Below are 18405 nucleotides of genomic sequence, written 5' to 3'. Positions count from 1 at the left end.
CTAGCTTGTGAATTTGGTATCATTCTATGTACTGCTGAAGATGGTGTTTTTAACAAATCCATAAAGACTTCTCTTGGTCTTCATATAACTTTTGTAAATGATTCAATTTTCTTCTTTGCATCCTCAATTCTCTCCCATGCATTCAAGGCTGCCACAGAGTTAGCAAGGCTGCCATGTGGCATAGAGTTAGGGTTTGGTTATTATATAAAAATTGTTATTATAAATCAGAATAATAGCCTTCTCCAAGAAGCTGATCTTGGTTAATTTCCATACCTCTAGTCCTACATAGTTCTTCTATTGTTTTAACCTCTTCTTTAAACCATGTTCTCCACTATAATTGTGGACTAGCCTCTAGGGCAGCTGTAATTAGTTCCTCTCAGTCATTGGGATAATTCTATTGCAAGTTGACCATGAATCCAGTTATTTTGTACCCACCCTTGATCATTTGGCAGTTCCCATAAGGTTACTGGAAAGATTGTTTCCTGACTGGTAACCTGAAGCTGTTTCTCTGTAACCATGTAATTTAACCCTGAGATATGTTTACATTTAAATTCTTCTGTCTGGGTCTGACTTTCTCAATAGTTCATTTTAACAGCTTTTTTTAAAGTCAATCCTAAGATAGGTTCACTTTTAAATGCTCTGTCTGGGTCTGCACTTCTGTATGATTCATTTTAACTGGTTTTTCTAAAGCTTTTATCTTGGCACTAAAATTGGCTAACCTTTTTTAGCAAAAATAAAAATGACCAAACAAATAATATTCATAACTTATGTTACATACAATCCATCAACATTAATTATCCTCTCATTTAATTGTTCCATTTTCAGACTGTGTAATATGTTATCAAACAGAGACCAAATTCATTGCATTGCAAAAATGTTTCCCATTTTTTAATGTGGGAAAAAATTCTCTTTTAACTAATTCCTTCCTTTAGTATATCTTAATTGATTCACCAAATCTGTCGACTGCATAGAACAGTAGAAGTCCAGAGGAAATTTCAAAGCAGCTTACATAGTATGGTACCAATTGGAGAAGGGAATCCAGATAGAGCCCACCACCCACCAGGAGAGAAAAAACAAAAAGACTCTGGCACACTTGGTGTGGAGATCTGGCTGCATACAGCTCAGCCCTGAGCCAAAGACCTGTAATGCCACAAGCATCTTTTTAGTGAACTCTTGCCACAGAGTGTTGGGTGACAAATGTAACATGAATCTTTTATTATTATTATTATTATTATTATTATTATTATTATTATTATATAATTTAATTTTACATATCAGCCATGGATTCCCCTGTCCTCCCCCTTCCCGCCACTCCCCATTGCCTTCCCCCCACCCCATCCCCATGCTCATCTCCTCTAGGTCAAAGACTCCCCTGGGGATTCAGTTCAACCTGGTAAATTCAGTCCAGGCAGGTCCAGTCCCCTCCTCCCAGGCTGAGCAAAGTGTCCCTGCACAAGCCCCAGGTTCCAAACAGCCAGCTCATGCACTAAGGACAGGTCCCAGTCCAACTACCTGAATACCTCCCAAACAGTTCAAGCTAATCAACTATCTCACTTATCCAGGGTACCTAAGCCAGTTGGGGGCTCCTCAGGTATTGGTTCATAGTTCATGTGTTTCCATTAATTTGGCTATTTGTCCCTGTGCTTTTTCCAATCTTTGTCTCAACAATTCTCAATCATGCAATCCCTCCTCTTTCTCACCAAGTTGACTCCTGGAGCTCCATCTGGGGCCTGGCCATGGATCTCTGCCTCCGGTTCCCTCAGTCACTGGATGAGGTTTCTAGGATGACAGTTAGGGTGTTTAGCCATCCTAATACCAGAGTAAGTCAGTTTGGCCACTCTCTCAACCATTGCCAGTAGTCTATTGTGGAGATATCTTTGTGGATTTCTGGGGACCTCTCTATCACTTTGCTTCTTCCTATTCCCATGTGGTCTTCATTTTTCATGGTCTCTTATTCCTTGTTCTTCCTCTCTGTTCTTGATCCAGCTATGATCTCCCACTCCCCTAAGCTCTCTTTCCCTTGAACCTTGCCCTTCATTACCCCCATTCACATCCAGGTTGTTCATGTAGATCTCCATTTCTCTGTCATTGGGCATTCCCGGTGTCTTTCTTAGGGTCCTGATTTCTAGGTAGCCTCCCTGGAGTTGTAAGTAACAGTCTAGTCATCTTTGTTTTACATCTAGTATTCTCCTATGAGAGTACATACTATGTTTGTCTTTCTGAGTCTAGGTTACCTCACTCAGGATGATTTTTTCTAGATCCATCCATTTGCCTACAAACCTCATGATGTCATTGTTTTTCTCTGCTCAGTGGTACTCCATCTTGTATATTTACCACATTTTATTTATCCATTCTTCAGCTGAGAGTTCTGGCTATTACAAACAATGCTGCTATGAACATAGCTGAGCAAGTGCCCTTGTGGTCTGATTGAGCATTCCTTGGGTATATGCCCAAGAGTGGTATAGCTGGGTCTTGAGGGAGATTGATCATCAATTTTCTAAGAAAGCACCATATTGATTTCCAAAGTGGCTGCACAAGCTTGCATTCCCACCAGCAGTGGAGGAGAGTTTTCCTTGCTCCACGTTCTCTCCAGCATAAGGTGTCCTCAGTGTTTTTGATCTTAGCCAAACTGACATGTGTAAGGTAGTATCTCAGAATTGTTTCTATTTGCATTTCCATGATGACTAAGGATGTTGAGCAATTCCTTAAGTGTCTTTCAGCCATTTGAGCTTCCTCTGTTGAGAATTCTCTGTTTAGTTCTATAGCCCATTTCTTAACTGGACTATTGGGCATTTTTATGTCTAATTTCTTGAGTTCTTTATATATTCTGAATATCAGCCCTCTGTCAGATGTGGGGTTGGTGAAGATCTTTTCCCATTCTGTAGGCTGTCGCTTTGTCTTGTTGACCATGTCCTTTGCTCTACAAAAGCTTCTCAGTTTCACAAGTTCCCACTGATTGATTGTTTCTCTCAGTGTCTGTGTTACTGGTGTTATATTTAGAAAGTAATCTCCTATGCCAATGCATTCGAGGCTACTTCCTACTTTCTCTTCTATCAGGTTCAGCATACCTGGATTTATGTAGAGGCCTTTGATTCACTTGGACTTAAGTTTTGTGCACAGTGACAGATATGGATCTATTTGCAGCCCTCTACACATTGACATCCAGTTATGCTAGCACCATTTGTTGACGATGCTTTCTTTTTTCCATTGTACAGTTTTGGCTTCTTTGTCAAAAATTGTATGTTAATAGGTGTGTGGATTAATGTCAGGGTCTTCAATTTGATTCCATTGGTCCATATATTGGTTTTTATGCCAGTACCAAGCTGTTTTTATTACTGTAGCTCTATAGTAGAGCTTTAGGTCAGGGATCATGATGCTTCCAGAGGTTGTTTTATTGTACAGGATTTTTTGTCTAGACTGGGTTTTTTTTGTTTTTCTACATGAAGTTGAGTATTATTATTTCCAGGTCTGTGAAGAATTGTGTTGGTATTTTGATGGGGATTGCATTGAATCTGTAGATAGCTTTTTGTAAGATTGCCATTTTTACTATGTTAATCCCGCCTACCCATGAGCATGGGAGATCTTTCCATTTTCTGAGATCTTCTTCAATTTCTTTTTTTAGGGACTTAAAGTCCTTATCATATATGTCCTTCACTTGCTTAGTTAGAGTTGCCCCAAGGTATTTATATCATTTGTGGCTATTGTAAAGGGTGATGTATCTCTGATTTCCTTCTCAGCCTGTTTGTCAATTGTATATAGGAGGGCTTCTGATTTTTTTTCAGTTGATCTTGTATCCTGCTATGTTGCTGAAAGTGTTTATAAGCTTTATCACTACCTGGGTGGAATCATTGGGGTCACTCAAGTATACTATCATGTCATCTGCAAATAGGGAAACCTTGACTTCTTCCTTTCCAATTTGCATCTCCTTAAACTCCATTTGTTTTCTTATTGCTATGGCTAGAACTTGAAGTACTATGTTGAGTAAGTATGTGGAGAGTGGACAGCCTTGCCTTGTTCCTGATTTTAGTGGAATCACTTTGAGTTTCTCTGCATTTACTTTGATGTTGGCTGTTGGCTTGCTGTAAATTGCCTTTATTATGTTTATGTATGTTCCCTATATTCCTGATCACTCCAAGACCTTTATCATGAAGGGGTGTTGGATTTTGTTAAATGCCTTTTCTGCATCTAGTGAAATGACCATATGTTTTTTTCTTTGAATTTGTTTATATGATGTATTACATTGATGGACTTTCATATTTTGAACCACCCTTGCATCCCTGGGATTAAGCCTACTTGATCATGGTGGATAATTGTTTTGATATGTTCTTGGAGTCTGTTTGCCAGTATTTTATTTTTTGCATCAATGTTCATGAGGGAGATCAGTCTGTAGTTCTCTTTCTTTTGAATCTGTAGATAGCTTTTTGTAAGATTGCCATTTTTTTCTTTTTTTCATCTTTGTTTGGTTTAGGAATCAGGGTAATTGTAGCCCCATGTAGGAGTTTTGCAATGTTCCTTCTGCTTCTATTGTGTGGAAGAATTTAAAGAGTATTGGTATTAATTCTTTGAAGATCTGGTAGAATTCTGTGCTGAAACCATCTGGTCCTGGGCTTTTTTTGGTTGTGAAACTTTTAGTGACTGATTCTATTTCTTTAGGTGTTATTGGACTATTTAAATAGTTTATCTGGTCTTGATTTAACTTAGGTATGTGGTACCAATCTCAAAAACTGTCCATTTCTTTTAGATTTCCCAGTTTTGTGGAGTACAGGTTTTTGAGGTATAATTTCTAACCTGATGATTCTCTGGATTTCCTCATTGTCAGTTGTCATGCCTCCCTTTTCATTTCTGATTTTGCAGATTTGGATGCTCTTTCTCTGCCTTTTGGTTAGTCTGGATAAGGGCTTGTCTATCTTGTTGATTTTCTCAAAGAACCAACTCTTGTTTCATTGATTCTTTGTAATGTCCTCTTTGTTTATATAACGTTGGTTTCAGCTATCAATTTGATATTTTCCTGGCATCTATTCTTTCTGGGAGACTTTGCTTCTTCTTGTTCTAGAGCTTTCATGTGTGCTGTTAAGTTACTAGTGTGAGATTTCTCCCAATTCTTTATCTGGGCATTTAGTGCTATGAATTTCCCTCTTAGCACTGCTTTCATAGTGTCCCATAAGTTTGGGTATGTGGTGTCTTCATTTTCGTTGATCTCTAGGAAGTCTTTAATTCCTTTCTTTATTTCTTCCTTAACCCTTTGGTGATTCAGTTGAACATTATTCAATTTCCATGAGATTGTAGGTTTTCTGCAGTTTTTGTTGTTCTTGAAATCTAACTATAAACCATGGTGGTCTGATAGAATGCAGCACGTTATTTCAATTGTTTTTATATCTGTTGAGATTTGCTTTGTGGCCAAGTATGTGGTCAGTTTTAGAGAAGGTTCCATGGGGTGCTGAGAAGAAGGTATATTCTTTTTTGTTAGGATGGAATGTTCTGTAGATATTAAGTCCATTTGAGTCATAACATCAGTTAAGTCCTTTATTTCTGTTAAGTTTTGATTTGGCTGATCTGTCCAGTGGTGAAAGTGGGGTGTTGAAGTCTCCCACTATTAATGGGTGGGGTTTTATATGTGATTTAAGCTTTAGTAATGTTTCTTTGTATAGGTGGGTGCCCTTGTGTTTGGGGCATAAATGTTAATAAATGTTCCTGTGATGAGTATGTAATGCCCTGCTTGATCTCTTTTGATTGATTTTAGTTTGAAGTCTATTTTGCTGCATATTAGGATGGCTACACCAGCTTGCTTCTTAACACCATTTGATTGGAAAGTCTTTTCCCAGTCTTTTATTCTGAGGTAGTGTCTACTTTGAATTTTAGGTGTGTTTCTTGTATGCAGCAGAAAGGTGGGTCCTGCTTTCATATCCATTCTTTTAGCCTGTGTCTTTTTATACGTGAATTAAGTCCATTGATATTAAGGGATATTAGTGACCAGTGATTGTTCATTCCTGTTATTTTTCGGTGGTAGTGTGTGTGTACTTCTCTTCTTTGGGGTTTACTGCTGTGATGTTATCTATTGCCTGTGTTTTTGAGGGTGTATCTGACTTCTTTAGGTTGTAATTTTCCTTCTAGTGCTTTCTGTAGGGCTGGATTTGTGGATAGGTATTGTTTAAATCTGGCTTTGTCTTTGAATGTCTTGTTCACTCCATCAATGGTAATTGAAATTTTGCTGGTTATATTAGTCTAGGCTAGCATCCGTGGTCTCTTAGTGTCTGCATTACATCTGTCCATGTCCTTCTTGCTTTCAAAGTCTCCATTGAGAACTTGGGTGTTATTCTGATGGGTTTGCCTTTATAAGTCATTTGGCCTTTTTCGTTTGCTGCTCTTAATAGCCTTTATATTCTTTATTCTGTAGGTTTAGTGGTTTTATTTTTATGTGGGGAGGGGACTTTTTTGAGGTGTCTACTCTTTTTGGTGTTCTATAGTTTCTTGTATCTTCATAGGCATTTCCTTCTTTAAGTTGGGAAAGTTTTCTTCTATGATCTTGTTGAATGTATTTTCTGTGCCTTTGAGTTGGTATTCTTCTCCTTCCTCTATCCCTATTGTTCGTAGGTTTGGTCTTTTTATGGTGTCCCAAATTTCTTGGACATTTTGAGTCATGACTTTGTTAGCTTTGTGTTTTCTTAGACAGATGAATCTATTTCTTCTACCGTATCTTCAATGCTAGAGATCCTTTCTTCCATCTCTTGCATTCTGTTGGTTATACTTGCATCTGAAGTTCCTGTTCATTTACTCAGATTTTCTATTTCCAGCATTCCCTCTGTTTGTGTCTTCTTCATTTTTTCTATTTCCCCTTTCAGGTCTTGGACTGTTTCCCTCATCTGTTTCATTGCTTTTTCATGATTTTCTTTTGGGGATTTAATGTTTTCTTCTGCTTTGTCCTTTCCTCTAGTTTTTTATACCATTCTTCCCATTTTTTTGTTTGTCTGTTCCTTAATTTCATTTTTTGTTTCTTCTTTATAAGCCTCTAGCCTCTTGATGATGTTGTTCATAATGTTGCTTTCTTCTGCTTCTTCCATTTTGTGAAGTTCAGGTCTGGCTGTTGAAGGAGGGCTAGGTTCTGGTGATGCTGTATTGCTCTTTATTTTGTTGTATGTACTTCTGCCTTGACATCTGCCCATCTCCTCATAGATTTTTTTCTTGCTCTTATCAGTGTTCTTCGTCCAGACATAGCTGACAGATTCAGGAAGACTCTCTCTGGTCCAGATGGAAGCTCTTGGCCAGATGGGAGCTGGGAGCTGGGAGCTGGGAGCTGGGAGCTTCAGCTGGTCTCTGAGTCTCAGGCAGTTACTGGGGTCTCCAGCAGATGGTTGTGGGTGCAGGGTATGGAGATTGCAAGGTCTGCGTGGGGGAGCTTGGATAAGAGAAACCTTGGGGTTTCCCAATGGCCAGAACCTGGGGCCAGATTGGGCAGGTCTTTCCAGGAGTTGCTGGTGCCCAGGGATGGGACCTAGGGGCAGGCCTCTCAGGGTATGACCCTAGGCACTCACTTCTGGTCAAGATGGGAGTTCTAGGCAGGATGGGAGCTGGGTGCTGGTCTCTAAGTCTCAGGAAGTGGCTGGGGTCTCTCTGTTCCAGATAAGAGTTCAGGGCTTTGGTCCAGATGGGGACTCTGGGCAGGATGGGAGCTGGGCGCTGGTCTCTAAGTCTCAGGAAGTGGCTGGGGTCTCAAACAGATGGGTGTGCGGGCATAGCGTGGATATTTCAGGGTCTGCTGGGGGTCTTGGAAAAGGGGAACCTTCCCACAGGGCCTGCCTGATGGCTAGAACCTGGGACCAAGTTGGGCAGGTTTTTCCAGGAATGGCTGATGCCCAGGGATGGGACCTAGGGGCAGGCCTCCCAGGGTATGACCCCAGGCACTCACCTTATAGATATGACATGGACATGACATGAAATCTCAACCATGAGGCTACCATAACAAGACCACATTATTGATAACATCAGCTAGCAGCCATTGTGGATGGGAGAAATTTTACAAAACCTCACCCCTAGGTGAAGAGCTACAGGCAATCAATGGTGCTAACAATCAGTCTTCTTCAGGTTGAGGCCCCTGATAGGTCATCCAATCTAAATTGGTCAGCCCTGAACACATATACAAACCAGCTATTCTAAATGGAATTAGTAGGATGTGTGTGTGTGTGTGTGTGTGTGTGTGTGTGTGTGTGTGTGTGTGTGTTTGTGTATGGGTAAAACAATAATTATAGAGGAATAGTTTATGAATGTTAGAGGGAGTGTTGGGGACATAGAGTTGCAAGTTAGAAGAGGGAGTGGAAATGATGTGAATACAGTACTCATGTATTAAAAATAAAAAAATTAAGTGAAAAACACATGCACATAAAAATGTTAAATCAAATAAAATATTTTAAAAGTATCTATCCATACTTTATTCTTTGATAATTTCATACATGGATATAATGAATTTTGGTCATTTCTCTCTCCAATTAATTACTTTCACCCTCTCCTACTAAAATTCTTCCTCACTAGCTAATTTCCACTTTCATGGCTGTTTCTCTGAGTTTATTTAGAGATTCTTGCCTGAGTGAGGGTGGAATGCTTTATGCTGGAGCATGGACAACTTAGTAGTCACTACAGCACTGAAGAAAAATCCTCCTCTTCCCTCAGCTATCTTTAGCCTTAGGGAATGGTGGACCCTCCAAAACCCACCTTCCATGATGAGATGTGGATGGTTACAGAAAGGGTTTCTTCAGGTATCGACAGTTGCTGTGAGTTTGTGAATGCAACAGCTATGTCATGTCTGGAATATAGGGTCCATAGCATTCCTCTCCATTATCTGGCTTTACATTCTTTGTACCCATTCTCTTTGATGTTCCTGAGTCTTAGAGGAGGTTGATGCAGATTTCCAATTGAGAGTCAGATAGGTTCTGTCTCTTTATGGCTTCACTCCTTCTTAAAATTGGGAAACTGGGAGCCAAGCTTACCACACTTAGGCTCATGGAAGAGGAAACCACAACCAAACCATGGAATTCTGTCTTTGGCCCTTATATTCATATTAACATTAGATCATGAGTACATTTCATTTCATGCCAATTGGCCAAAGTCTTGTCTTATTCCAACATTACTCAAAAGCCTAAGTTCAAAGTCTATTCTGAGGGTCAGGGCAAATGGCCTGGCTGTCAGTCTGAAAACTGAAAAACAAGTTGTTACATACTTTAAGGTTCAAGTAGAGGGCAGGTAAAACCTTCTAAGGCAAGCATTAAATCCTAAATCTCCCAGAATGATGTTCTGTGCCCATTGCAGCAGGGTCACAAGGCCTTGGACAGCTCTTCCTTGGTGATGTTGCTTGTCAGAGGCTCTGCTGTTGCTGACTTGATTGATCTGGCTTCCTACACCAGCTGCAGCTTTCCTAGGTGGGTAAACCACATTACAGGTGGCTCTGCCTCTTCTTGGGTACCACTTTCATCTTCATTTGGATGCCTCTATCAGGCATCACTCTTTTGGGGGACTTCTTTATTGGCTCCAATTCTGCAGCAAACAATTGGCTCACCTCCTAGACTTGAAATGTTGGTGGAGACCCCCATGACTCCACTATCGGTGGAATTATTAAGGCCACTCTAAATAGTTAAAAGGATATTTATTTAATGGTGTAACTTACAAATTAAGGGATAGGTAGGTTGCAGGGTCTGGCGAAGGTGTATTGCAGCCCAGCGGTGTTCTCTGGAGCTCTGCTCGGTCCACCTCCACCATTCAGGGTCCCAGAATAGAGAGAGCGCTGGCCCTTCCAGATCTCGAGTCTCCAGGCACCTCCCCTGGCCCTGCCTTGTAGGCATAACTGTTGCCAGAGTCTCAAAGGGGGTTGGAACTTCCAGATCAAAGCTGGAATGGCTACCCACTCCACTACACTACACTTTTGTTTTTCACAAATTTTATTAAGAATTTTTAAAATTCATTGTATATACCAGCCACAGATTCCCCTCCTCTGTCTCCTCCCATGTCCCTCAAGCATTCCCCCCACCCATTCCCCATTATATTCTCTGATAAGATAAGGCCTCCCATGGGGAGTCAGTAGAGCCTGGTATTTTCATTTAAGGCAGGTTCAATCCCCTACTCCTGCATCAAGACTTTGCTAGGTGTAACACCATAGGTAGTGGGTAACAAAAAGCCAGCTCGTGAACCAGGGATAGATCCCGATCCTACTGCCAGGGGGTCCCTTAAGCAGATCAAGCTGTACAATTGTCTTACTTATCCAGAGGGCCTAATCCAGGCCAATGGAGGCTCCACAGCTGCTGGTCTAAAGTTCACGAGTTCTCACTAGCTTAGTTTGGTTGTCTCTGTAGGTTTCCCAATCGTGATCTTGATGACCCTTGCTCATGGAATCCCTCTTCTTTCTCTTGGACTGGACTCCTGGAGCTCAGCTTGGTGCTTGGCTGTGGATCTCTGCATCTGCTTCCATCAGTTACAGGATGAAGGCTCTATGATGACAGTTAGGATATTCACCAATCTGATTACTAGGGTAAGTCAGTTCAGGTACCCTCTCCACTATTGCTAGTAGTCTAAGCTGTGGTCATCCTTGTAGATTCCTGGGAACTCATCTTGCACCAGGTTTTTCACTTTACCCATGATGTCTCCCTCTATCATGATATCTCTTTCATTGCTCTCCCAGTCCATCCCTGTTCCATCATGACCATCCTGTTCTCATATTCCATGACCTACTCTCTATTGCCTCCACTCACTCCCAATTTACTCGTGGAGATCTCATCTATTTTTCCTTTCCAGGGAGATCCATTTGTCCCTCTTAGTGTCCTCCTTGTTAGCTAGCTCTGCTGGAACTCTGGGTTGTAGTCTGGTTATTCTTTGCTTTATATCTAGTATCCAATTATGAGTGAGTCCCTACTATATTTATCTTTTTGAGCCAGGGTTACCTCACTCAGGATATTTTTACTTCCATCCATTTGCCTGTAAACCTCATGATGTCATTGTTTTCCACTGCTGAGTAGTATTGCATTGTGTATATGTACTGCATTTTCTTAATCTGTTCTTTGGTTGAAGGGCTACTAGGGTGTTCCCAGGTTCTTTCTATTATGAATAATACTGCTATGAACATAGGTGAGCATGTGTCTTTGTGGTATCATTGAACATTCTTGGGTATATGCCCAAGAGTGATATAGCTGGGTCTTGAGGAAGATTGATTCCCAATTTTCTGAGAAACCACCATATTGATTTCAAATGTGGCTGTACAGTTTGCACTCCTACCAACAGTGGAGGAATATTCCCTTTCTACACATCCTCTCCAACATAAGCTGTCTTCAGTGTTTTTGATCTTAGCCATTCTGACAGGTATAAGATGATATCTCAGAGATGTTTTCATTTGCATTTCCCTGATACCTAAGGATGTTGAGCAATTCCTGAAATGTCTTTCAACCATTTGAGATTCTTCTGTTGAGAATTCTCTGTAGCCCATTTTTGATTGGATTGTTTGGTATTTTGATGTCTAGTTTCTTGAGTTCTCTGTATTTTTTGGATATTAGCCCTCTGCCAGATGTGGGGTTGGCAAATAAGACAAAAAGACAGTCTACAGAATGGGAAATGATCTTCACTGGATCTATTGCACTTGCATTGTATGATTCTGAAAGACCAAACAGTATGGAGATGGTTCCATCTGCCACTCAAATCAGCTATGCTTTAACCTATATGAACAATGGTTGCAGCTAAGGGTTGATCATCTGGGAAGCAGGGAGTTGAATCTCAATGTCTCTTGGATAAGATAGGAAGCCAGACCTCAGTGATGCTCAGGAATGCTGTCTCCTTAGTCTCTACCACTTTCAAGGTCTCACTCTGTCTTAATATCATCAGACTTGTGTAGTAGGTAGCTGTTCCAGCTTTGACTTGGAAGTACTACACCAACTGAGGCTTTGGTAACTGTCACGCCTACAAGGCGAGGCTAAGACAGGAGCCCTTAAGACCTGAGATTCCCAATGTGCTGGCTCTTTTGGTTCCTGGATCCTGAATGCTGGAGGTAGACTGAGCAGAGCTTTCCAGAGAACACCGCTGGACTGTCTACACCTTTCCTAGACCCTGTAACCTATCCCTTTACTTATAAGTTACCCCACAAAATAAACCTCCCTTTTAACTTTGTGAAGTTGCCTTAATACTACAACCAATAGTCTTTGCAGTGGAAATGGATGGCTCATATCTGTAACCTCTGTACTTAAGAGGCAGGAGAATTAAGAGTTCAAGCTCACCCTAAGCTACATAGCAAATTTGAGGGCAGGCTGGACTTCTTTAGAACTTGTTCAAAACCAAAAACAAACAACCAAGAACTGGTCCTCTGGTGGGTATAGTGTCCACTGATGTGTTGAGGGCCCTATCCAGACTCAAGCCTCCTGCTGACTACTCAGGGTCAGATTTTTAACATCAACAGCACAGAACCCATAGACTGGGACCTGGGGGAAGTGCATGTGGTAAAGTGCTTGCCTTGTATGTGTGAGTTAGATAACTCAAGTCCAGCAGAAAAATAATGGGCATGGTGGCTGACTTAGTCAGGGTTTTTACTGCTGTGATAAAACACTATAAACAAAAAGCAAGTTGTTGAGGAAAGAGTTTAACTGGCTTACACTTCTGCTTTGTAATCCATCACTGAAGGAAGCCAGAGCAGGAACTCAAACGGGCAGGAGTCCTGAGGCAGGTTCTGATTTAGAGACCATGGAGGGGTGCTACTGCTGGATTGCTCCCCATGACTTGCTCACCCTGCTTTCTTAAAAAAACTCAGGACCAACAGCCCAGGGAGAACATAATCCAATTTTCTTCCATCAATATCTAGTTCGGAAAATGCCTTACAGGCTTGTCTACAACCCATTCTCATGGAGGTATTTTCTTAATTGAGGTTCCCTTCTTCAGATGGCTTAACTTGTGTCAAGCTGACATTAAAGTATGCAGCACAGTGACATTTGTTTGTAATCTCAGATGGAGGAGATGGGACAGAAGATCGCTGGGATTCACTGGCTACCCGGTCCCACCTGCTTGTCCAGGTCAGTGAGAGACCTTATCGAAAAAATACCTGACATTGTCCTCTGGCCTTTATACACACACTCTCTCATATGCATATTCAACTGAATATGTTTGTTACATGTGTGCACTGACACACATAATCTCTCTCCTCTCTCTCTCTCTCTCTCTCTCTCTCTCTCTCTCTCTCACACACACACACACACACACACACACACACACACACACACATTGCCTATACACTAAAACATGGCTTGTTGTAATTAGGATATTGTCTTAAAATTAATAACTAAAATTAAAGTTCAGACACTGAAGCTTTCATCCATAAATTGACATGCATAATGAGAAATTGGAATTGCTGTGGTTTGTGTGTATCCCCCAAACTCAACTCTTAGAAAACGTAACTTTCTAAGGAAGATGGTGGAAACATTGAGAAGGTATGGGCCATGTGGATTCTGTTCCCTGGAGTGAGATCTTGAAGCAGGAGAGATGAAGCAGAAAGTGGATAGGACTAAGATGCACTATATAAAACTTTTAAAAATTAATATTATTTAAAAAGCAGGAAAGTGCAACAAAATACTTGCTTTAGTTCCTGGTGTTAGAACCTTGGCAAATGAAAAACAAACAAAGCCCCCAAACCACCCAGCCAGCCAAAAAGTGAATTAATGTCACTGGATAAAGCACTTATATGCAAACTTAAGGTCCAAAATTCAGATTCCCAGAATCCCCCTAAAAAGGGTGTGGAATGACAACCATTTGGTGGAGCCAGAAGAGATCCCTAAGCCAAGCTTGGCTAATCAGACTAGTGAGCTCTGGGTTCATCCAGATACCCCAGATGGAGTGGGAAGCTGTGGAGAAAGACACCTGATAGCAACTCTGAACTCCACAGACATACAGCCACAGATATGTGACCATGTGAGAGTGTACCCCACATCTACATATGCAAAAACAAGATACCACAACAATACAATGAAACATAAAAAAAACCAGAATATTTCCCCCAAACAAACCAAGTACAGAAATAAAATGGAGGGAACCAGCTTCTGCACCCATAGTTATGTTTTCCTTCATGACTGATGTTGAACCAGTATCATAATACTGGGGGATCCTTTATTTTCACTACAGAGAATTTTCTTGTCTTCTCTTCTTCCTCCATCAATCTCAAGAGGAAAAGACACCATTTTCTCCAAAGAGCCACAGTGTGTACGCCCTATGTTATTATGCCCAGCAGTTCCCTTCCTTCTCCTTTCCCAGTCCCTCTTCTCCAGTGGAGGTTCAGCTATTTTCCCCAGGAGTGGCAACTTGAAAGTCCTTCCATCATTTCCCACAGGTGTCCCTCTCCTTCTCCCTTTGCGGTCTGTCCCCTCCCTCTGTGCTCCACTGAGTGCCTGACCCTGTGTCAGCATTACATCTTGGTGACAGTCACCAATCCTGTCTGCTCCTTATAAATTAGTCACCAGTCTCAAATAACTTGTGACATCAACACAAAATGAACCAGGACAGCAGTTGTCATTAAACTGGGCTGTTCTCACAGCCTTGGGATGCCATCTGTTTATCTTCTGGACTATTCCACGGCAGAACATGTGGAGAGACATGATGGTGACCCCTGACACTCTCAGGCCACTTCAGATACTCTTGTCTGTGCCTTCCCTAAGTTCCTGGTTCCTCTAAAGACATCTTGCAGTGAGTTACATATCCAATGTCTTCCATCATGCCCCCTTTTGAGACAGGGTCTGGCTATGTAGTTCTGGTTGTCCTAGAACTCACTCTGTAGACCTTGCTGGCCTCAAACTCAAAGAGATCCACTTGCCTCTGCCTCTAGGGTACTGGGATTAAAGTGTGCATCATCATGCCTGGCCAAATGTCTCTCTTTGTGCTGGTCTTGTTCATATCTCATCTTACTGTTTATCCCCCACAGATGCATCCAAGTTCAGGCAAGTGAAGACTCAATTTGGAGAAACAGAAGAGGCTCAATATTCTAGAGAGAACCACCTGATGAGACTAGAGTACAGGGCTTGATCTAGGGTGCAAAGAACCCCTGGAAAAATCACTATGGATGGCAGATACAATAGCCACTTGTTTCATTTGGTACCTTTCCAACTGAATGCAAAAGTGGATGTAAGCTGGGTAAGTTGACAATAGGTTATAATACCATCACAGGAGAGGATTAGGGAAGAGGGCTACAAGTTTGAGTCTAGCCTGGACAACATATGGAGTTTCATGCTATTCTGGGCTATCATCCTGGTTTCCTTTCTATTACTGTGATAAAACACAAAAGTCACTTCAGGAAGAAATGGCTTTTATTCTGTTTATAGCTTACAACCTACCTCTGAAAGAAGTCAGGCCAGGAACTTCAGGCAGAAACTATAGAGAAATGCTGCTTGCTGGAGTGCTCACACTCATGCTAAGCTACTAGCTTTCTCAAAGAGCCCGTGATCATCTGCCTAGGGAGTGATGCTGCCCAAAGCTGTTTGAACTCTACTTCATTAATTAATAGTCAAGACAACCCTCCCAGAACATAGCCACAGGCCAATGGGCTCTGGATAAACCCTTAACAGAGATTCCTTCCTCAGTGTCTCTAGCCTGTGCTAAGTGGACACTTACAGCTACTTTGGTAGCTTGAATGTAACTGGCCCATACAATATCTTAGGGAGTGGCACTATTAGGAGATGTGGCTATGTTGCATTAGCTATGGCCTTGTTGGAAAAAGTCTGTCACAGTGAAGGTAGGATTTGTGGTCACACATATGGCCAAGCCACACTCAGTGAGACAGACCATTTCCTTGCCTGTAGGTTGAGACGTAGGAATCTCAGGTCCATCTTCAGCACCATGTCTACCTGCACACCACCATGTTGCATAATAATTAATAATTATAATAATAATAATAATAATAATAATAATAATAATAATAATGGACTAAACCTCTGAAAATGTAAGCCACCCCAATAGGGTGATTTTTCCATTCTAAGAGTTGCCATGGTCATGGTTTCTCTTCACAGCAATAGAAACCCTAACTAAGACAGCTACCTAGGACAACTATGTTATAGCATAATTTTGTCATATTAAAAATGGTGTAGGTGGTGATGTGGCTCAGTGGTAAAGACAATTGCAGCCAAACTTAAAGATTTTATCTGTCCCTGGGGATCCTATTGTGAAGGTCAAGAACTAACCCTTCAGCATTGTCTTCTGACCTCCACGTGCACAATGGCATGATTATTCAATAAACGAGGAAATGTCATTTAAAGAAAATAGAAGTGATTGGTTGCTGCTGACTTTCTATGGCTGATTATTTCTGTTTGATAATTGTCAAGGGAGCCCTTGTCTCATTTAATGGGCTAGAGCTCTGCCTCAAGAATTCAATTAATCCTGGCTAAATGATATTTTGGATACATTCATTTCCCCTGCCCCTTGCTACATGGACATTAGTGGAGTTCAAGCAATACAGGGATGTAGAATAAATACTGGTTTTCTTCAGCAACATTGCCTCCTGATTATTCTGGCATGCACAGGTTGATTTTGTGAAATAAAGACATTTCAACAGCAAAAAGTCAACTGAGAGACTTTATTTTAAAAAGACAGATCATTTTTGAAAGGTTTCAGGGAGGGAGATGTCTGGAGAAAGACATTGGATGTGCTAAAGGTGAAAAGTGTCAAATATGCATTTGAGGCCAGTTCTTTGACCCCGTGTGACAACATTATCACCTACAAAAGTCATGCCAAAGAACCAAATTGAGTTATAAGACACTATATTTTCTCAAATCCCAAACTTAGAATGTTTTAAACAAGTATCTGGTTTTGTGTTGGGTATAATTCAGAATTCAAGAATTACCCTTGACTTCATGTGGATTGTGGGCTGTGAGTTGGCACACCTACAAGTGGTCACCCCTAAATTGATATGCACCCAAGCAACACTAAGTGGGCTTGGCAGGATGAAGTCATGGAATTGAGAGGGGGTGGGGTAGTTGGAGAAGTGGAGAGAGGAGAGAGAAAGGTGGAAATGGTGTAAATACAGGACTCACATAGAAAATGTTTTTAAAAAAGCATTTTCTACTATGGGGGACAACCAAAACCACCCACCCCACTTCTTGAGAATCTGAGTGGTATGTTCTTAAAACTACTTCCTGTTATCTGGGGGTAAAGGCATCTTTATGGGATCCTGAAAAGAAAAAAATTTGTGTTAATTGTCAAGTACTGGGAGAGGCAGCTGTATCATTTGAGTCCAGTCTCTGCATAATGGGAAAGTGCAGGGCTTGTCAGAAGTCCTGGCTAGAGTAGACTGTGAGGCTGGATCACCTCAGCTAGCCATCTCGAAATTGTCCTGAGCAGTTTGTAGTCCAAAGCCAACCTTTAGACTAGGCAGTGTCTGTTAGTTTAATGGAATTATCATAGTCCATATGGATCATCCTTGTGGGGCCCCATCATCCATTTAGAGATTTCAAAGGTCATTGTTAGGTGAGGTCATGGTTCACTGTGGAAAATTGATAGAGACTCAAACCTGAAATCATGTACAGGAAACTAGGAGAAGCTTTTTTTCTATAATTAGTTTGTACTCTATATGACCATTAATATCATGTAAAAGTTTAAGATTATATATATATATATACATATATTATAAATTTTGCTATAAAATTTATACCTTAAGAAAAGTTTCAAAGAGTCAAAATAAAACCAAAGGATCATGAGATTAAGACCATTGAACAATGAAGGAATGCTAGAAATATGGAAATCCCCCAGGAACAACATCTTGGAGAGGGATATTATGCTAATATACAAAGGCAATCTCTATATGATGATCATACCTTAGCTTAATGCCACACAGCAGCCTTGATTGCTTGGGACAGAATCTGAGTCATTTACTAAAGTTATATAGGACCCCAAAGAAACCTTCACTTGCCAGCAGTGGTGGCACATGCCTCTAATCCCAGCATGTAGGGAGACAGAGGCAGATGGATCTCTTTGAGTTCAGGCCATCCTCATCTACAGAGTGAATTCTGGGACAGCCAAGGGTACATAGAGAAACCTTATCTCCAAAAATAAAAAAAGAGAAAAACATTCATGAATTTCTTACAAATATTAACTTTAACAGTAAATAAAATGTTACTAAATTCAGAAGCTAGACAAATAATAATTCAATCTCTGGCTTTTGAAACACTAATTCACAATGCAAAAGGGTAATAAGCCCACTAGAGGCAAGATTACCACCCTTGGATGAATGGATCCAAGAAACAATCAATATTAAATCTCATAATCGTGATGATGCTTGAATAGGAGAGGTGATTTTCAGGGGTTTGAAGAAAAATCTGTATTTCAGATATTTCTTTTTTTAAATTATTTTATAGCAACCACATATTCTCTATCATCTCTCCTCCTGCTCCTTGCCCCACATTCCCCCATACCTACTTT

At 40.9% G+C, this 18405-nt stretch overlaps 1 protein-coding gene and 1 long non-coding RNA gene across 2 annotated transcripts in view; one reads left to right on the top strand and one right to left on the bottom strand.

Moving 5' to 3' along the window:
• LOC102916524 (cytochrome P450 3A11-like) overlaps positions 1-18405 on the bottom strand; it is a 229252-nt gene that overhangs the window by 133965 nt on the left and 76882 nt on the right. The gene's annotated exons all lie outside the window — the stretch shown is intronic.
• Positions 7373-16549, top strand: LOC143270399 (uncharacterized). The gene is made up of 2 exons (XR_013047581.1): positions 7373-13025; positions 14921-16549. It is a non-coding gene; the product is annotated as an uncharacterized LOC143270399 (long non-coding RNA).

This window comes from Peromyscus maniculatus, chromosome 23, assembly GCF_049852395.1.
Source record: "Peromyscus maniculatus bairdii isolate BWxNUB_F1_BW_parent chromosome 23, HU_Pman_BW_mat_3.1, whole genome shotgun sequence".
NCBI lineage: Eukaryota > Metazoa > Chordata > Mammalia > Rodentia > Cricetidae > Peromyscus > Peromyscus maniculatus.
The sequence above is the reverse complement of the archived record's forward strand: the minus strand, read 5'-3'. Positions and strand labels throughout refer to the sequence as shown.